The following is a 15363-nucleotide window of genomic DNA, read 5'->3' as shown; positions in this document are numbered from 1 at the left end:
AGGGACCCGGGTTATTTATGAAGCCGCAGTAGGGTGGCTCTCAGACCTGCTTCCTTGGGGGGGGGGTGCTAGGGGCCCCGCTGTCTGCTGCACAGCCCCCTCCACGCCAGGCCTGGGCAGCAGAGAGGAAGAGCCCAGACAGAACTGGGTCCAAATCCCAGCCCTGTTGCTTGCTGGCTGTGTGGCCTCAGGCAAGCACCTTTACCTCTCTGAGCCTGTTTCTTCATCAGACAACCAGCCCATAAGGTGGATACGTGGAGATGAAGTCAGGAAACAGGTGTAGGGTGCTTAGCACGGCCCCCGAGTGTGCACTCTGTACTCACTCAACAAATGTGATTAACATTGCTGTGCCTGGCGCTGGTCTGTGTCACCAAGGAGGGGGCCAAGCAGACCCCATCCGTGCCTACCATTGAGAAGCTTACATTCCAGTGCAGGAGGTAGGAACTAGACAGATTCAGGGGACCACAAGAGTCCACAGAGGGAGGGCCAGGCAGATGACGGCAGGGACAGTGAGCATGAGGACGATGACAGTGACGTTGATGATGGCGGAATCAGGTGCCACCACAGGGCCTTTGCCTCTGCTGTTTTCGTCTACCTGGAACACCCCTGCCTCCTCCCGTCTCTTCCTTTGCTATATTTCCAAGCCCTGCAGTCATCTGTTGTTATGTCACCCGCCTCCTTAGTAAATTGCCAGCCCTCTGAGGGAGGGTGCCATGGCTGTCTTGCTCACTGCTGTCCCCCCCCCAAGTCTAACACAGTGCCTGGCGCATAAAGAGCTTGAGGTGTTCTGAGTAAGTGAGTGAATGAATGAGTGGATGAGGAGAAGGAAAGTAGAAAGCAGCCCCTGTGGCCTGCAGTGTGGACAGCCACCCCGCTCAGCCCAGGGGACTTGGCTGCGCCAGCCCTCCAAGCCCTCCAGAGGGGTTTGCTGGGATTGGGAATGGGTGGGGGTTGGATCTTGGTCAGAAAGGGGTGGGGCACTTCTTTCTTATCTTCTCTTCACTCAAAGGGAAAGAAGGGCCTTGGCAAACCCTCCCTGTCCCCGCAGCTAGGCACTGGGGAGACAAAGCATTTCTAAAGTCCTTTGAAGGGCTGGGCCTTCTAGAAGGCCCCAAGTGTAGGAAACGCCCTCATTGTTGGGGGAAGGGGATGCTGCTGCCAGCACCGGTCTGTGCCCCCGTCCTCACTCCGTTTACCAGACATCGGGGGCCCCTGGCCCCGGGGCTGTGCAAGTCTGGCCATTTGTCAAATTCGGCACAAACAAGTGACAGCCATGACACTCCTGACACGTTCCCCATGTCAGGCTTGACACCCACATTCTCATTCTCATTCTCTTCATTCTCAACACAGTTCTCTGCGGCAGGCATTGTTCCCATTCTCCAGGACAGAAAACCGAGGCTGAGTTGCGGTGGGGCATGCCCAACCTCACCCAACCAGGAAGGGTGGGAGCTGGGTGGAACGTGAGACACCTGCTCATCTAACATTGGCCGTGAGCCAGGCGCCATCATGCACCCTGACTCCTGACACCCTGAGGAGCCGGTACTCTGACCCTATTCTGCAGAAGAGAAGACTGAGGCTCAGAGAGGTGAAATGGCTGGTCCCCAGGCTCACGGCCTGATTCAGGAAGAGCCAGGTGGAAACAGATCTGACTCCAAATCCAGTTTGCAGTCTCTACCCTGCAGTTTCCTCAGCTCAGGCGCCCAGATTATTTCGGATTTGTATTCGGTGCTGGGTGGGCAGTGAGGGTTTCAAAGTGACCGAGTGGCTGTTGTTGAGCCCCTCAAGAGCCAGTCACTGCTGGTGAAGGAGCGGTCATTCAGTTGGAAGGGTGACCTATTAAGATGTAAAGAGTTACAAGAAATAAATAACATAGAACCTTTGGACACTCTCCCAAGGGTGCGTGCATGATTCATTATTCTGAGGAGCTGGTCAGGGAAATTGGCCTTGAAGAACACATGGATTTGGGAACAGGAAGCCCACTCGATGTCTTCCAATTACAATGAATTAATTACCTTTATAATGACAATAACCATTCCTAATCACTATAATCAGGCCCTCAAGGTAATAGGTCTTACTATTCCCGTTTCACAGATAAAGATGCTGAGGCTCACAGATGAGGCGATGTTTTCTAGACCATCCAGCTGGCAAGTGGGACTGAAGCCCAGATCCTCTGACCCCAAAGCCACTTTCTCTCCCTCTGTCCTGGGCAATCTCACAGGATCTCACAAGCAAGAGACTGTCTGGCCAGGTCTAAGTGGCTGGGCCAACATTGCCCCCCAGAGCAAGGCTCTTGGTCAAGGAAACCAGTGGACATAAGCTCAAACTATGTGCTGGGCACTGGGGTCCCAGCGGGTAATAAGACCCATCCCTGCCCTCCAGGGCTCACAGGGCAGAGCCTGTAAGCAAACTGACAATGACAGTAAAGAGCAGTAGGTTCTGAGTTACCTGGGAGCCCAGGAAGGTGTGGTACAAATCCCAGCTGGTGGGTGGGGAGGGGATCAGGGAAGGCTTCCTGGAGGAGGAGATGCCTGGGCAGAATTGTGGCTGAGCTGGGACGTGAGGGAGGGCGTTCCAGGCAGCAAAGGCACAGAGGCGAGCGGTGCTGGATCATGTGCAGAGGAGCCACAGGTGATTTGGTGTTCAGGTGACGCCCGGAGCCAACATGAGGCAAGGTGCACATTGAGAGCCCTGGGGGGCCGGAGTGGGAAGTAGCACAGGAGGGCGGGTCACAGGTGTGCTTTGGAAAGTCCCCAGGCTGTGGCATGCTAGATGGAGAAGGGCAGTGGGAGGTGTGGGACAGCAACGTCTGGAAGGTAGCAGTGGCATTAGGGACGGATGGAGAGGTGGTGACCGATGGGAAGATAACCAGGGTGCCTGGAGGGGAGGCACCTCCAGTTTGGGGGTCCAACTTGTCTCCTCTGTTCAAGGAGCAGGTACACTCCTGTTTTGAGAGTCTCCTGCCTCCACTGAGGGAGAGGGCCTCAGCTGACTCCCTAGCTGCCTGGGTGCCTTCTAGATTATGCCCTGGGGCGGCCACAACAAAGTGCCACAGAGTGGGAGGCTGGAAACGACACACATAGATTGTCGTACGGTTCTGAGGCTGGAGGTCTGAAGGCAGCAGGCTTCTAAGACTCAGGGGAACCTTCCTCGCCTCTTCCAGCTCCGGTAGCTGCTGCCAATCCCGAGCATCCCCTCGGCTCTCAGCGAGGTCCCTCCGCTCTCTGTCCCCGTGGCCACACAGCGGCTTCTCCCCGTGTCTCCGTCTCATGTGACATTTCCCCTTCTTATAAGGACACCAGTCACAGGGGGGAAGGGCCCACCCTCATGACCTGATCTGACCTCGATGACATTGGCTGTGGCCAAATAAGGTCACATTCACAGGTCCCAGGGGTTAGGACTTAAGCACGTCTTTTGGTGGGGGTCGCCACGGAACTCGTAACACTCTTAAGGGCAGGAATGTTCCTGGTTCATGGCTCCATCTCCCAGCCCCAGCACGGACGGAGCCTGGAGCGGGAGGTCGCGGCGTGAACAATGGGCCGATGGGAGTGGAGGCGTCCGGCCTCTCCTCCGTGCTGACCGCCCCCCTCCCTCCGCCTCTGACAACTGCAGCAGCCCCCCACCCCCCCGCCCCGCATCTGGGCGAGACAGGTCTCCAGGGCTGCCTTTCCCAGGGTTGTTCTCCCAAAGAAGTGGTGTTGATGTCAGCAGATGCCTGTCACTTTCCTTCCCCAGCAAAATCTCAACTGTCAGAGTAAGTGAAATAGTCATTGCCTCTCCCCGCGTTTGAGATTTTATTGACAGTTTCATTGTCACCCGAAAAAACCTCCTTTTCTCCGTTGGCATTTTTATCAGGTGACTCTGGGGGCAGGAAGAGGACACAGGGCTGGCTCCTGAAAACAGGTTTTGGGGGGTGGTGGGTGCTGGCTCCCTGGCCTGCGGTCAGCATGGGCCAGAGACCCCCATGATGGGCTCCACTGTGCCTGGACTCCAGCAGAAGACTGCTTGATGACCCTTCCAGGGGGCAGAAGGGAAACAAGAGGTTGGAGGGCCCTGGAAATAGCCACGGGGGCCAAATGGGCTGCCTAGACCCCATGGTGGGTCTTTAGCCCCTCTCCTGCCTCCCCCTGTGGGCATTAGGGAGGCATCTGGGGGCTGGGGTGAGAGCATGCAGAATCAGACCACCTGGGTGCAGTTCTCAGCTCAGTCCTTTGCCCTACCAATCCTCAGTGACCCCATCTGTTAAATGGGATAGTAACAGGTGGCTTCGATTTGCTGAGGCTTCATCTGGACAAGTGCCCGTTATCCAGTTCAGTCCCCACCAGAACCCAGAGAGATGGATGCCATCAGGATCCTCACTTTAATGGTGCAGAGAGGCAAGGCGGCTGGTCCAAGGCCGCCACAGCCGGAAGGTGGCCAAAGTGCTTTGAACGCAGGTGTGAGCCTCCCGGCTCACCCGTGACTCTACCACACAGGATCTGTGGGAGAGTGACGGTAGTCACGTGACACCGTGCTAGCACCCAGGAAAAAGCTGTCTGCTGTTCTTATCATCACTGCTGTAGAAGCGGCCCCTCGACAGCCACTGTGTCTCTAGGGCTCTCTAGACATGCCTGGGTGGTGTTGGCCCGGGGCATGTGGAGGGAGCTCAGGGGTTACACAGGGGTTCGGCCTCGCTCCGAGCCATGGTCCCCCTGTGTCCCCCTACCCTGGCCCACAGCAGTGCTGCAGGCGGGACTCTCAGTTACCAAGTGGGCAAGGATAGCTGGTTGGGGCCGCTTCACTGCGTCCAAGCCGCACGAATGGGAATCGGGCCCGAGAGCCGCCGCTGCCTGGGGCTCCCCACGGCAGTTGGGTTAAAACAATGGATTCCTGAGTCAGCTGGACCTGAGTTCGAATCCTCCTGTGCCCACTGCTGGCCAGGGACGAGGCTCACCAAGCCTCACCTTCCTCCTCTGCCCAGTGAGATAATGGAAATGCCCCTCCGAGAGGGGGGCAAGGCCTAACTGGTGCCACACAGAAATTAGCACAACGGGGGCGCCTGGGTGGCTCAGTGGGTCAGGTCATGATCTCGCAGTTCGTGGATTCGAGCCCCACTTCAGGCTCTGTGCTGACAGCTCAGAGCCTGGAGCCTGCTTCGGATTCTGTGTCTCCTTCTCTCTCTGCCCCTCCCCCACTGGCCCTCTGTCTGCCTCCCTCTATCTCTCAAAAACTAAACATCAAAAAATTTTAATAAAAATTTAAAAAATTAAAAGAAATGAGCACATCGCCTGGCACACAGAGGAAAGAAGACACACTCTTAGCACACAAAGACTCCTTAAAGATCTCATACGCCAACCCCCTGCGGGTGCCTGGGAGGAAACTGAGGCCCAGGGAGGGGGAAGATGGTTCCCTGAGCCGGGCTGCAGAGTTGGGGCTCGCTTCCCTGCCCCCAGACTCCTGGCCCAGTGCTCTTCCCACCTCCTGGCCCACCTTCTCCGCCGAGCCCCTCCTGGCCCTGGCCTGCCCTCCTCCTTGTGCCTCGGGGCTCCCGTGGCTTCGGAGCCGGAGCGCGGGGCCCATGGCGAGGACCGCCATTCTTCCTCTCTCCGGCATACTGAAGGTTTTGAAAGTTAAAGTATTACCGTCGGCTTTGTTGTTGCCTAACTACGACAGACAAATTGAGCACCAGTTGTCAAAATGTCAGTGCACAACAAATCAACATGCAGAACAAGTCACAGCGCTCCGTGGTGTATAATTAAACAAAAAATCCCTTTTAGAAATTTCAGCGAGCGTTGGTTCCACTTTATATTTGTCTGTGTGATTAATAAAGGCAGCTAATTTTCAGACTTTAAAAACAGCTAGAAAATAGCTCCTAATTACATATTAGGTTCCTCGCAGCCCCCGCTGGGCTCCGCCGGCATTGGTGGGCCGAAGAATTTGGCAGAGCCTTAATTGCATTCTGAGCATCATCTAATTTTAGTTAAATGTAATGTAATCAGCAGCAGATGTCTGAAATAAAATATGAATTATGAATATGATAAAATTTCATTCTTGAATAAAAAAGTAATTTGCTATTTAGTTCATTAAAGTCTTAGATGTTTATTAGGAGCAGGTATCTACAGCTCGGTGAGGTGGTGTGTTAAATGACATTTGGGAGGAAGCAGGACACCCTAAAGGGACGGGGAGCTTTATCCAGGGGTGTCCAGTTTGGATTAATGACCACGGGCGTCGGGGAGGGTCCTGTGTCCACCGCAGCCTGATGATGGGGCCAGGATGGGGGTGGCTTCTCACCCAGAGCTAGTGTTCCCTGGCCTTGGAGAGGGGCATGTGGGGGGACTTGTTTCTGGTGACACGGCTGTATGCCAGGCACTGCTGAGCTCGGTGACACCGTGCGAGGTGAAGAGTGGCATCCTGGGCAACTGAGCAGGATTTCAGTCTCGGCCTCTTTAGGGCCTCAGTTTCCCTTTCTGTAAAATGGGGACAATGCCTCGGTTTCCCTTTCTGTAAAATGGGGACAATGGCAGCACCCATCAGACACTGCGAGCCATACCTGGAAGGTGGCAAAGCCCCTGTTCATTGTTGCCTGCTGCTGTTGGCAGTGTTATCATTAGTCGTAGAGGTCCCAGTAAATCAGTATTAAAACTCCTTCTTTTGTTTTGTCTTTAGAAGCAGTCCAGTGACACAGAGATGGTGGATTCTCTTTTGTTCTTCTGCGGAGGCTCAGAGAAGTTAAATAATCCATCAAAGATGGCACAGCTCCGAATTGCCGGAGCTGGGATTTGCACCTGGGACCAGGCCTGCTTCTAGTGTTTTCCGATGCATCCCAGAGCAGTTCTGGGAGAGCTGGTCCGGGGGTCTTTGGCTGAAGATTCTGGAAGGGGGCTGGGCAGGGGCGGGGGGAACAGGGCCCATTACCCCCAATTCAAGGCAGAGAAAGGCAAGTAAGGAGCGAGAGGCAGGGCAGAGGGTCTAGGCTGGCACTCTGGGCTCTGCCAGCAGCCACTCTGGGCAGTGGGGGGGACAGAGCCTGCCTCCCTACCCCAGTGTCACACAAACCAATAATTTCCCACAATTATCTGGAAAAGATTAATTAGCAAAGTGCACCGTATTGACTCGAGGCTGCCCTGGCAATCGATGAACTTGGGAGCGTCTCCCAGGTGCCTGGAGAAAGGACCGAAACTTGAGAATGGGGAGGGAAGCCCGGCTTTGACAGATCTGAGCCTCATCTTGCAGCCCCTGGGGAATGCTGCTCATCTTCCTGGGCTGGGGCCCAGCTCTGCACAACATCCTGTTGGTCCTCAGCAAGCAAGTCCCTTTGCTTCGCTGAGCCTCAGTTTCCCCACGTTTAAAATGGGGGCCGGGCAGCCCTGTGCCAAGGATCTTCCTTCTGGGAGGAGAGCGGGCTCCCCAGGGTGTAGGGCCCAGTGGGACGGCGGCCGTGCAGGGAACCCCTCTTCTCTGGGGCTCCACTTCCCTTTGCCGCAGCCTGCTGGGGGCCGAGGAAGCGTGAAGGATCTGGCTGCCTTTCCAGGGCGAACGAGAACATCCGGTCTTTGCGAAGAACCACAGAAGGTCCGCGGGTTCTGGCTGGGGCAGAACTGAGTGCGTGCTCCATGGCGGTCAGAATGGCAGGATTGGGGTTGGGTGGACGACTTTCACATCCTGACCGCCCACTACCCTGCAGGGTGCCACCCACAGTCTCCTGGCTCCTGGCCTCTCTGGGCCTCAGTGTTCACCTCTGAGACTCAGCAGTTGAGAGTCCCTTCAACGGGCAGATGGATGCCCGCAGCCGGGCCCTGTGCCCGGTGAACGGAGGCTGCTGGTCAGAGTGGACCAGATCTCCACTCCTCCCGCACCCGTGAGCATCCCGGCGGCACCCAGCGAGCCACTCGGAGGGCACAGGTGAGGAGAGCTCAGTGAGGTGAGTTCTGTGGAGAAAGATGCAGACCCTCCGGCCCGGAAACAGCAGGGATCCTTAGATCTGAAGGGACAGACATGGAGCTTTCATTAGTTGGAGGGCCACAGAGGGAGTGACACCGGGCAGGAGCCATGGGCTCGAAGGGACACAGCCTCTGCCAATGAGTCAGAGCAGAAGTGCCCCCAACCTCCTTTTTCAGCCCCTCCTGGCCCCCCAGGGGATGATCCCTGTGGAGGTGCGCTTCCCAGGACATGGAGAAGAAAGTGGGGACGAGTGGGAAAGGGGAAAGTCCACCACAGCCCCCTTCCCGGAAATTTGGAAAACTTTTGGAGGGGAGATGGGGAAGGCGTGTGGGCTGGGGTAGAGGTGAGGGAGTCCTAAGCCGGCACGGTCTTCACCCCATGTTGTTACGCGGGGTCCCATGTGTCCTCTCCCCCAGGGCTCTTCCCCTCTCTCCATGGGGCCTCGCTCTGCCCATAAGAATCTCACTCCACACCTTGTGCTCCCCAAACAGTGCTCCCCGAGAGCTGGAGAGGATGGCCAGACAGGCCTGGGTTCACCACTTCCCAACTGACTTGTGTCCTGGGCTTAGCGGCTTCCCCTCTGTAAGGCTGGGGAGGCCACGTCAGCCAAGTCAAAGCACAAAGCGAGATGCTTGACATGCAGGAGCAGCTCCGGACCCCATTTGCTTCTTCCCTCTCTCCACCCTCTTTCCAATCGGCCTCCGTGGTGTCACGCGTTCGCCTAACAGCGCCCGGGCTCCCGCCACGTCCCAGGCCTGCGCCGGCCCCAACCCAAGCCACGGAGAGACTGAGAATCATTTATTTGTCCTGTGATGAAAATCGACAGAGCTCCTCCTATGAGCTCAGCTCTGGGGACACAGCAGTGACAAGATTCTGCTCTTGTGAGGTCCACGGTGTCTCAGGGAGGCAGACTTCAAGCTGGAGTTTCCAGAGCCTGGGTGCGGTGTCAGGGTGACCCAGAGGATGGCAGGGTCGGGGCCATGCGCAAGGAGGAAAGAGTCCCCTTCTGTGTTTTCAGCCTGGGAGCTGGGAAGCTGTCCCCGGATTAGCAGGCACAGTGTGCAAAGCCCCGGGAGGTGGGCCCAGGCAGCCCTGAATCTTGGGCATGGAGAGTCTCCAGAAGGCTGGATGCCTCACTCAGGTGCCTCCCCCTCCCTGTGCCTCCTTTCACTGGTCCGCCCCCCACCGCCTCACCTCCTTTCAGCCCCGGAGGCCGCCTGCCTGCCGCCCCCTGGCCACTCCCCAGTCCAGGTCTATTCATCAAGGGCATGACAGCTAAAATTCATTTGAAGATGAAGAAAGTGCCCGCTAATCCGTTCTGCAAGACATTGATAGACTAGCAGCTCAGGGAGAATCGCACAGCAGTAATGAAATTAGGCTAAAACTGCTGGCGGATTGCAGATAATTGCCCTTGTCTGTCACTCGGAATAACATCTCCCAAATCCAACACAAGGATTGTTCAACTTGCAGGAATTTCTTTTCTTTCCTTTTTTTTTTTTTTTTTTTTAAAGAGAGGCAGGGGAGGCAAAACCAATCTGGGCTTTGTCTGTCTCACAGCGGCCTGGGGCAGGTGGAGCTGGTATCCCTGTGGTGACCACGTGCCCCACCCCCAGTACCAGCGCAGGGGTGGGGGTGGGGTGGGGGGGGGCCTCCACAGCTGGAAGGACCAGGGAGCAGAGAAGGGGCTGGGCCATAGTCCCAGCCAGGGCATTGCTCCCAGGGCCCCTTGTGGGTCCCACCCTGAGCCTTGATTTCTCCTTGACACCCACCCCCTCCACCAAGCAGGTTCTAGCAGGCAAAGCCCTAGGTGGAAAGTGGAAAACAGGACATCTTGCAGGAGCTAGGGCTACAGCAATGGCTTTGGGGAGGAGGGAGCAGAACTCGGCTGGAAGAACCATCCAGGAATTGTGTTCAGGCTACATTTGCCTTCCGCTGAGGCAACATCAGGCCTTTAGGGAGGAAAATGGATGGACTCTGGGGGATGGGGACAGATAAACTCTCCCCGCAGTGCTCTCTGGGGCCGCCATGAGGACCTAGGTTCCTGGAGAGGAAAGTTCCAAGAAGGGACAGTTTATGGACTCCAGGGCTGTTGCCATGACCGGTACATAGCTGGCCCTTGACCCTGATGTCAGAGAGGGTCCAATGTCAGCATAATGGGCCTTCTCACATGTTAGCATTAGAAACTGATGTCAATAGCATCGGATGATGTTACACAACATTTGAATGTCAACACCATGCTACATTCGATTGTCAGTGGCCCAGAAATCTTGAATGTCCCTCTCCTTTGAAGCTGAAATATCAACCTCATGGACTCTTAGCCCATGACTATCATTGACCTGTAACATTTGGGAGCTGCACGGAGTCTTTAGGAACTGGCCCAAACTCTTCATTTCATAGATGAGGAAACTTAACCCAGAGAGATTAAGTGATTTGCCAAAGGTCACACAGCAAGAAGGACCCTAATTGTTAATATTCATTAAGGTCATAGGTTTGTCCAGGTCGGTCCTTGAAGAACATATAACACCTTCCTCTTGTCCAGGCCCCGCCCATCCCCATCCCCCCAAGGGTGCCAGTGCTGGGGCCCAGCTCTTGGGGGTGGGCCTATCTCCTGGGATTCATAGCAAGACCTCCCAGAGTCCTCTGGCCTGCTCACCACTGTTAGCCGGTGTCACTAATCAGCCCCGGCCATTGGCCGAACCCCACTTTCCAAATCATTCCTTTGGATCTACCTGGGTCTTTTAATGTTTATTTTTGAAAGAGAGAGAGAGATGGGCAGAGAGAGGAAGACACAGAATCCGAAGCAGGCTCCAGGCTCTGAGCTGTCAGCACAGAGCCTAATGTGTGGCTTGAACTCACGAATCGTGAGATCACGACCTGAACCAAAGTCAGACAGTCAACTGACTGAGCCACCCAGGCGCCCTGTATTTATTTATTTTTTTTAATGTTTATTTTTGAGAAAGTGCAAGCAAGGGGGGAGGCAGAGAGAGAAAGGGGGACAGAGGATCCAAAGCAGGCTCTGTGCTGACAGCAGCGAGCCCAATGTGGGGCTCGAACTCAAAAACCATGAGATCACGGCCCGAGCTGAAGTTGGACACTCAATGGACTGAAGCCACCTGAGTACCCCAGAGCTCACGTCTTTTAAATATGCCGCACAACAGAAAAGGAGGGACGGCCAGACAGCCCTACGCCCAATCATCAGTTGCTCGGAAGCAAGGCCCTGTGACTGTCGCGGTCTCGAGCTGTGCTAGCCTCTGCTGTCACGGAATACCGTTTTCACGTGGGGTGATGACCAACGGACACACGACCTCCGGCAGATGTTTTCTCAAACACGAATGAAGGTGCCTGTCAACCGCTTTGTTGCCAATGATAAAATTAGAATTTCAAGCAAAAATTAGAATTTTGGAGAACTTGTGTCTGCCACTGGGGGCTTGACAGCTTCCTGCTTAAAATCTTTCCTGAAGAGAATGTGACTTCTCTCTCTCTCTCTTTTGATACCGTAAAATGAAATATGTCAACATTTGGGAGGGCTGTGTAACTCAGCAGACCACCATTTCCCAATGGCCAGTATGGAATGTCACAGAATGACCCAGACATCCACTCAAAGTGCGGAATAGACGGATGGGTTTTACTTTGCCAGAGGGGGAAAGTTAAGGGATGTAACATGTACCATGTTACACCTGACCTCATGCGGAGCTTTGTTTTCGGACCAAATGTTCTTGATGATCTGAGAGGTCGGAATACTCCCGTCTTCCGGGCTCTGTGTCTGTGTGAGGCCCCGTGTCCCTCACTATGCCAACCAGAATGACACGCTGCACCAGATTGAATACGCAGAAGCAGATGTGAGACTCCAGCTGTTGCTCTTCTGGTAAGCCAGGCTCTAAAGACATGCGCAAATATGTAAAACCGTAAATGAATCCCCATTCCACAGATCCAGAAACCGAGGCTCAGAACGCCTTGGAACTCCATGCCTTTCCCTGGCCTGGGCCCAGATCTCCCATTCTGGTCGCCAACTTCCAAGAACCTGCTGGGCGTGGGTCTCCCCACGCTCGGGCCCAGGCATCTGGGAGCGCCACTCCCCAGTTTGCCTCCTGCTGCCCAGAGTGGGTGGGAGCCAGGCCCGGGTGGCAGGCAGCAGGCCCCATATCCCCGGGGCAGGGGAGGAGGTGACCAGGGCCGTTTGCGGTAATGGATTGCGGGCGGGTGGCGGCAGGGTGAAGGAGTGCGCCGGCCACGGCCCGTAATGCCTCGCGAGCCAGCTCTGGCACGGGTAATTTACTGCTGCCGACAATAACATATTTCACTTCCCGTCGCCCCGATGAAGATTAGTTGTGTTTGAAAGTGGCTGAGTACACAGTCAATTCCGCTTAAACGTTTACAGTCAACTGAGCACAGATAATGCCCCCTCCGAACATGTGTCTGGGCCTCCTGTGGCTTGGGGAGGAGCTCTGAGTGGGAGCAGGGGGTCCCCCCAGCCCCAGAAAGGGGCTGCAGCTGTGCGGAAGGAGGGGCTCTGGAGCTGGGGGCTGGGTAGAGATCTAGGGCCTCCTTCGGTCCCACTTTTCCGACTGTCTTTCAAAATCATTCATTCAACCATTGCTTCCCAGAAGCTGGCCGAGGACGGCTGTGTAGGCTTTGGGCACAGACAGGAATCAAAGTATGACTGCATTCGATACCAACAGCCCTGGGAGGCAGGTTTCATCTCTGATTTCCAGTAGAACTAGGACTCGGAGAGGCTCATCTTAGATTTCTGGATACCACACATCCAGGTGGAGTCAGGATTTGAACCCAGGCCTGTTGGAATTTATGAGTGTCATCTGGTTCCTGGTGACCCCAATTGTATGAACTTGAGCCCTGGCCCTGTGGAGTCATTTGCTCCGTTCAACAATGGCACAGGGCTCCTGGACCGACTCTGGACTCACAGGCACTGGGTCTGGTCAACCGGCAGGCTCCAGAGCTCTGGCTGGTTGTTGGGGTGGGTGAGGGGGGTCCCATGGCAGGACTGGGATGCCATGAGCCTGATGGGACTTCAGGTTGGACAGAGTCCCAGGCCCGGAGTGCCACTTGTTGGCTGCAGAAAGTTGCCCCTGACAAGCTTCTTGCTGTCTTCAGGAAACAGAGTGTTTGAGGGCGGCCACGTCCGGTCCTGGGCCCAGGTCCCCACCAGGGCTGCCTGGGACACTGGGGTCTAGATGAGGGTGTAAACGGGGCCCGGGCCCCAGCCCACCAGCCTTCTCTCCCCAAGTGAGGGTGTCACTCACACACAGCAAGACACCAGCCTGTCAAGGCAAATTCGAACCACCCTGACCGCATCAAGTGGCCACACCTCGGGCCTGAGGGTGCCCGCATCTGTGGCAGGTTTGTTTTGGGAGGAGGGAACCTCAGATGAGCCATGAGAAGAGGCCCTCCAAGGCCTGGAACGGGGTCCTGGATTCCTGCGTGTGGTCAGTAGGGGCACAGGCTTCCCGTGGCACATCCACTCGGCCCATCGAGTCCTCTGCCCCCCCCCTTCGTGAGAATGGGCGTGGTTGGCCCCTAAGAGCGCATGACCTGATCCAAGGTGGTGCTGCCCCCAGCCGGCCTTGCTCGCGGTGGGTGAGTGGGTGGGCCAGCCTCCCTCCCTCCCTCCCTGCGCTCCTGGCCTGAGGCTGGCCCCCGAGACCCCCAGGGGCTTCCGGCCCCTGAGACAATGCAGTGGACTTCACATTCAGCACCTGCCATGGAGAACTGGAGGCTTGCATGCCTCACCTGAGGCCATGCCTTCCACACTGGAATAACAGACCTTTATTAAGCACCTGCTGTATGCCAGCCCTCTGCTGGACCTTGTGCTCACTTCTCCCCCCCGTCCCCTGCTCAGTCTTCACAGTAACGTGGTGGGCGGTGTTTTCTCTCCCTTTTCCAGAGGAGGAGACAGAGACCCAGGCTGGGCAGTGGGGCACACAGAAGAAGAAGTGGAGCCAGGGTTCAAACCCAGGACTGCATTCCTCTGGGAGGTCCTGGCCTCTCGGCTTAGGACCTATGGTGTGAGGGACAATGTGAAGGTGTGTGTGGTGGTAGCCCCAAGTGCCCCGTGTGACGAGTGAGGTGTGTCCCACACTGTGTATGAGGCCGTGTCCGTGGGTCATGCCGAGAAGACCACAGGCACTGCGTCTGCTGCGACAACATAGTTCCAGTAATACTGTTTGTCTGCGACCAGAGGACACGGCCGTGTGACACCATCTACCTGTGTCTCGCCACACCATCTGGGTGAGTGGCGCACATCTGTGTGATGCCTGTCCATCTGTGTCCTGTGACACTGTTGGGTTACCTTGCTGTGTCCAGGGGGTGCTGGCCCTTGGGAAGGGCTATGGCTGTGCATGCTCAGGCTCGAGAATCCGTGCTGGGCACTGGGTGCTGGCAGAGTTCGGTGACAGCTGGGCCCACCTCTGCAGCCCCGGCCATGCTGCCCAGCCACCCAGCCCCACCCCCACTCCAAAGCTTGAGCCCTAGAGGGGGGCAAGTGGCCACAGGGGCCACCAGGGTGCCTGCCAGTGGGCAGAGCCGACCGCAGGTCACCCTGTCACCCCTCCGCACAGGGGGACATGTCTCACCAACACCCCTTTGTCCTCAGGAGCATCAGCAAGGGGGCCCACCAATCCAGGCTAGACCCCATCCCGGCCATTTCTAAGTCTGGTGCCTCTTTGGGTTTCCAGGACCCTCCATCCATCCACTTATGGATCTGCTCTGATTAGCCCGTTACAGACACCAGGGGAATCAATCCAATCGGGCCAGGCGTTCTCGCCCCCATTAGACTGGCCTTGGCTCCCGAGCTGCTGCCCAGCCTCCCATACTGGGGCAGGGGGAACAGGGAACAGGGTCTGTGAGCCTGACTGATGCCCTTGCGCTGTGTGACTTTACATATACTGCTTAACTTCTCTGTGCTGACACGTGAGATGGCCGTGTCAGTTTGGGAGTGCTGCAGAAACGGCAGAAGGCGCTGCACGACACAGAGCTCTATACCATCCGAGGGCTGCAGTTGCCCCTCCAGTGGTCATGGAGATGACACCGCAGGCTAGGCACAGGCCCGGGGCCAGCATCTGCATTCTTTACCTCCTGGGAGCTGCTCTCTTCCTTCATACTAAGGTCTTGTTTGTTCTCCCTTCCCTGACAGAAGCAGGTTCAGAGAGGGCAAATGACTTGCCCAAGGCCACACAGCAAGAGATTAACAGAGTGCATCAGACCCACGTGTATCCATAAAAGCCTTCCATTCCCCTACCATTGTCTCCAGTGTGGGTGACGCATGGCAGGCATTACCATCCATTTTACAGACGGAGGAAACGGAGTCCGTCTCCGAGAGGGGATGTGATGTTTTGGGGTCTCTGGACTTCCAAGCCAGTGCTCGCTCCCACCCCATCTTCCCACTCTCTCTCTACCACCCTGAGTGCTAATCACTGTGGCTGGGGTTGGGGA

This window comes from Suricata suricatta, chromosome 14 (genome assembly GCF_006229205.1).
Source record: "Suricata suricatta isolate VVHF042 chromosome 14, meerkat_22Aug2017_6uvM2_HiC, whole genome shotgun sequence".
Taxonomy (NCBI): domain Eukaryota; kingdom Metazoa; phylum Chordata; class Mammalia; order Carnivora; family Herpestidae; genus Suricata; species Suricata suricatta.
Note: the sequence above shows the minus strand (reverse complement) of the source record.